A 6,445-nucleotide genomic window follows, 5' to 3' on the forward strand; every position below is an offset into this window, starting at 1 on the left:
TAAAGCATTTTCTATTTTGAGCTTTGTACCATTTGGTAATGCTAAATTAGCTTTTCCCACTCCTTCTATCAAGTTTGTAGGACCTGATATTGTATTGATGATCCCTTTTGTTGGTTTCAGTTCATAAAAATATTTTTTAGATCTAAGTATAGTATGCGTGGCTCCACTATCCGCTATACATATATCTTCTTCATTTGTTTGATCTTGTGCTCCGGTGATTTTCATTTTAAATCTTGAAAAATATTAAGAGAGAAAAAAAAATAAGTGTATAACGAAGACATATGATATTTTAATAAGAACTTTAATTGGAACACAAGTAGTACATGGAAGAGAAACTACATAATTAAAGATAATGAGAACACACTTAATAATTGCATCTAATTATAATAGTCAAGCAACTTTGTTTCAAAGTTCTATCCCAAAGTCTTCAACGCTCAGCTCAGCATTGATATTATTAAAGTTATCAACATGGTTTACTTCTTTCTCTTTTCCTTTTAGAGAGGCTTGGTACAGTTCACACAGATGTGGAGCTGTGCGACAAGCCTTTGCCCAGTGGTTTGTACTTCCACATCTAAAACATGAAGTGCCATTGTTTTCGGACCTACCAGCTTCATTCCATTTATTTTGGTGGTTGGAATTGGTATTGTGTGGGACATGATAATTATTGGCTCTCTGGTTATGACCACGACCACGGCCACGACCACGACCGTAAGAGTTATTGTTCCATTTGAATGGATGCTTACGATCATTAAAATGCCTTTTGTCAAAATGACCACGTCCACGTCCACGGTCTCGTCCTCGACTTTGTTCCCATTTATGATCAGAATTTTTATGAGAACTTTTGTGAGCAACATGTGCTTCTGGTATTGCTAGTGAACCCGTGGGACGAGATTGATGATTTTTCATCAATAATTCATTATTTTTCTCTGCTACAAGGAGTAATGCATTTAGATCAGAGTATCTCTTAAAATTCTGCAAACGATAATGTGTTTGCAAGTTTATATTTGATGCATGAAACGTGGAGAAAGTTTTCTCTAACTTTTCTTCCTCTGTAACGGGATACCCACAAAATTCTAGCTTTGAACAGATTCGGTATAAAGCAGAGGTGTAATCATTTACCCTCTTAAAATCTTGGAACCTAAGACTGTTCCATTCATCTCTAGAAGTAGGAAGTAAAACTTCCTTTAGATGACCGAATCTGCTTTTCAAATCTTCCCATATCATATATGGGTTATCATAATTAAAATACTCATGCTGTAGCAATTCATCAATATGTTTATGGATGAAAACATCAGCTCTTGCTTTATCCTGGTCAGAGCAATCATTGTGTTCTTGGATTGCGTCTAACACATCCATAGATTTTAAATGTCTTTTGACATTTGCTGTCCAAGACATATAATTTTCTCCAGAAATGTTGAGTGCTGGGAATTCGAGTTTTGCTATATTTGACATTTTGTTGCTTTCTTGGTTAGGATATAAGCGGCTCGTGCTGATAACGTGTTATGATATTACTCTTAATTACAACAAGATTATTTAATTGATAAAGAGACAGGGGATAAGAAAAGTGAGAATGTAATATCTTTTGGGATGCCAGTACTCGTTATACATACACTCTATTTATAATGTTAGAATACTGTTTGTGAATAGTATTTAGGGGGGACAAACATGCATTATTGCTTTGAAAGAAATGGTCATCAAAAATCGTCGGTGGATTCACCTTTGAAAAAGTGGTCATCCAAAAAAACGTCGGTGGATTCATAATAGATAACTAATACTTCAGTTATATATTTTTGTTAGAAGTATAGATAATAGTTAAAGTAAAATCAAATAAATATCATAAATATGAATAGTATAAATGAATCTTTAATTTTCTCTTTTGTTAAATTGGATGTGACTCCATGGTAGAGCACTCACTTTACTAGTGAGAGGTAGGGGGTACAAACCTTACTATCACCAATTTATATGGGAGATATGAGGGATGACCCTGACTTGCCAGGGTTCGAGTCCTGATCTCTCCCGGTTTTACCGGCTCCTCGCTGTCGTGCCGTTTGGCAGGCGTGGGTGTCGGGTTTTATCGGGGGAATCCCTCAACAGTTGGACCGCTAGGGGCTCCGTTTGTCCGGACTCGTGGCCGGCTCGGGTTACCTTTAGCCAATGGGGCCGCGTACGGAGTGCCCGATGTTACTTAGTTGGTCGTTCTAAAAATTTTCTCTTTTGTTAAAATGATAAATATACCTTTAAAATATCAAAAATTAAATAGAATTTTCATTTTAAAATATATTGCAATCCTACTAAATTTCTTTTCTCGTTAAAATATTGTATGAATACGTAAAGGGTAGTAGCTTATAGCCTGAGAATCATCTCCATTATTGCTTATCTTCACCATATACCTTATTCTTTTCACGGTTAACCTCTTAGGTCATCGAAAAATTTTCTAGCATGTCTTTTTCATTTTTTCCCTCTTAGTTCTACTACTTTGTCAACAATAGATTAAAAGGTCAAACTACCATACCGATTTCAACTCTCCGGTGGTTCCAACGTGCCCCCGAAAAAACTGTGCCCCAACCGGGTGTCCGGCTCTCACCACCCTAGAACGGGCCCTGATAGATGAAATGTTAGAATTTATGGTATGTTTACTTTGCGTGTTCGTTTCACAGAATTCGTGGGAATTAAAAAGAATTAGAATTAAAATCCCATGACATGGCGTGTTCGTTTAGTTAAACTTGGAATCTTAATTCCATTTTGGTGTGTTCGGTTCAAAGAATTGGAATTCAGTATGTAACATCCCCAAAATTTCGATCCAAATTTGACAACTTAGGAAAGTTAATGGATCAAAAATAATATATATACAAGTCATGAGAAAATATTAAATAAGGAAATATAAGAAAAATAAGGAAATAAAAATATTTCTTAAGGTAAGGAAAATAATAAAAGAAAACTTCATCCTACGTAGAAGGATGTAAGAAAGTGTAAGAACTTTACTTGGGTATAAACAAGAAATATAAATCTCATCCCACATGGAAAGTGGTAAAGAAATGGAAGCTCTTTATAAGAGATAGAATTTCCATAGTAATATTCATTTATGCCAAGCATACACCTAGTGGACCTAGCGGAGGGTGCGTAGCACCCGACGCGCCCTCGCACGGGCTCGGGCGAGGACGAGGGCGATGGCGATGGCGAAGACGAATGCGATGGCGACAGCGACGACGAAGGGCGTTGGGCGCAATGCGACGCTTTGATGTCAGGCCACGTGGCGACATGTGTCAGGCCACGTGGCGACACGTGGCAACGTATGACGGCATGTGTCATTGCGATACGCGATGGCCATGAGAAAGGGGCCCATCGCGTATCGCGATGGGACCAGAAATTGGCTATAAAAGGGGAGGCTCTCTGCTCATTCCCCACTCACTTCCCATACTCTTTCTCTAGAATTTACACTCTCTATACCTCGTTTTACATGAAAAAGCACTGTTTTGCGTGCCACCGACCCGACAATCATCACCTCGTAATCCATGCTAAATACCTGGTGTTTTCCTCGAAGTGCATGCCACCCAAAAGTAACCCGACATTCCGCCTCAAAGTACGCGCACGACCCGGCGACACCTACACATTGCCTCAATTTGCATGCCAAGGAAGGTTGACCAAAAATGCCTCAATAAACGTACATAGAGTAGAAGTGCTGCCCGTATAAACTTAGGAAAATCTAACTCCACATACCCGTGCGAGGTAGGGGTTCTGCCTAAGTTATTATTTTATTATTATAAATGGCTTAAGACCATAGTCGGAGATATAGCCGAACCTTGATTACAATTTAGTATTATATAACTTTTCTTAAGCAAATGTTATAGTCAAAATATTGTTTTTTTTATCAAGAAACGTAAGCAAGTATATACAAAGGGTATAATTAAAAATAGTATTTCTTTATTATTAAGAAATATAATATTCAAAAAATATAGTTAAATTAATGTTTCTTATTGAAGAATAAACTCGGTATAGACATATGATTGGTAAATAAACAAGAGGACTAAAGGTCCAAATGCTTTATACAAACAAATGTTTTTATCAAGGTTAAAGCTATACAAAACGGAATAAAGGTCTGAAGCTAGATCGATGATCTAGTTATTTATACAAAGGTTATTCTCCTACTATAGGTCCGAGGTAACAGAACAAGAAGAAGAAAACAGAAAACAGGAATCAGTAACAGAAACTGATTATAAACAGAAAAGGTGAATACGCCCCAAACCTTTTACAAACTCTTTTAGAGTCAGAATGTTTGCATAGGATTTACGAATCCTTAAAACTTTGTGTTACAGTAATAAGAAATGGACACTCTGATTAAGAGTATACATGTGTCTGGATCCATTCATACATGGTGACTCGGAGTTCCCCGAGGCCATGCATATCATCTCTGAACATGACTGTTCAGAGAAATGATATTGTGTATATAATTAATTGTACAAGGTACTTAGGGTAATTTGATCCCAATGTAGTTGGGTGCCTAATGAGTAGTCACAAAGGTATTATTGTTGGTTTCACAAGGGTATTGAAAATATCTTTAAGAGTCAGCGTCATTCACCAGCTGTGTGCTGACGTATTTTCTAACCATTTTACAGGAAAACAGAAAGGTTAGAACAGACAAGCAAGACAGAATAGAAGATTGGAGAATTAGTCATTAGATGCTATCTGATGGCTTAGATATTTTATATTAAAATATTATAAAGAATTATGTTTTCAAAAGAAATGTATTGAAATATCAAACGGGTATTTAAACCCGAGTTTTGATTTATATTAATATTTTATTTTAGACTTCCGTTGAAAATAATGTATTTTCTCAAACATGCTTTGTAAACATTGAAAGGATATTTTAATCCTACATTTGATAAATGAATATTTATATTTAAAAACTTCCGCTAAAACACACCCGTAACTCTGATGTATTTACAAAACAAGTACCAACTATTGGTTACACGCCTAGGCCCTAAGTCGGGGTGTGACAGGTTGGTATCAGAGTCATCAATCTTAGTGAATTAGGTATTTAATTATACCCAGACTTTGATTAAGGATAGGTTTTGGAAAACTTATTATACAAAATACTGATTCAAGTAAAAAAAATAAAAAATTAGATACTTAGTTGAAAAAGTATCAAAATTCAATCGAAACTGATACGGATAAGATATAAACAAAATACATAAGATAGGAGCGTCTCCCTATCCCTAAATCTAACCTCGCGCAGAAGTCCGATTGTCAATCTAGCCATGGATCATGTCAGCCTCGATCTGATAAAGGAAAAGGATTTATGCAATTTTCAATTCCAATTTCTTTCCATCTTCTGAAACGAACGCGTCCAGTATTTTGATATCAATAAGTCGCTAACTGTTCGAAAACCCACTACTTTTCAGGCAGGATATGACACATTACGATGGAGTAAAGGTTAAATTAAAATCCTAAATTCAACAAAATCCCATTACCTAAAAAGATAATCATTTATCAGGAAGTATATAACAAGCAGTAATTAATACAAATAAAAAAATATCAGTTACTAAAAACATAAAAAAGAACATAAAGTAGGTTTTCACATTTTTTTCAATAAAAATACTTAAAAGTTGTCATAATATTATATATTTTATTTCAAAAGCTGATGAGTGATGACATTATTCCCTGCATTTTGTTCTTTGATTAACCCTAGAACAACACTTTATAGATTGTTTCCTACTTTCCTTATCTAGAAAACTAGAATTATTATTTATTGTAGTTTACATAAATATTTTCCATAGTAAAAGTTGTTCCTTTTTGAACGTAATAGTAAAACTAATAAAATTAAAACATGATTTAAATATGTCATTATTAAATTAATTTGCTAAAACATACAATACAATAAAATTATTATACAAACTTTCAATATAGGGCGACATCACGGTTTAATTTGCTAACATTTATTGACTTATCACATTTAACCCATTTAATAGATTTGTTATATTCGACTTGATCGACTAATTAAACAAGTTATACTTAGGTTGACCTGTTTAAACGAGTCAACTCGACAACCTGTTTAATTAAATAGGCTGTCGTTTACCCGCTTAAATCATTCATTACACCCACCAACCCAATTAACAAGTCTGCACGTGAACTGCGGTTTTCGTCCTTGTGGTCTATTCAATTTGTTGTTTTAATCCAAATATTTAAAACTTGTTATTTCCGTCCACATAGTTCAATTTTCGTTGCAATTTTCGTCCGCAAAGTTTCATTTTCGTCATTGTGGTTTGTTAAAATATGCTCTTTTAATCCAAAATATATTAAAGAGATGAACGAAAATTGCAATGAAAATGAAACTCTATGGACGAAACTAGCAAATTTTAAAATTTTGGACTGAAACAAAAAATTTGAATAAACCACAAAGACAAAAACCGCAGTTCTCTCATTAGTTCCCGTCAACCAATTTAACATG

This window comes from Bidens hawaiensis, unplaced genomic scaffold (assembly GCF_021521415.1).
Source record: "Bidens hawaiensis isolate Kalapana, Puna unplaced genomic scaffold, B.hawaiensis_p1.1 tig00029042_1, whole genome shotgun sequence".
Classification (NCBI taxonomy): Eukaryota; Viridiplantae; Streptophyta; class Magnoliopsida; order Asterales; family Asteraceae; genus Bidens; species Bidens hawaiensis.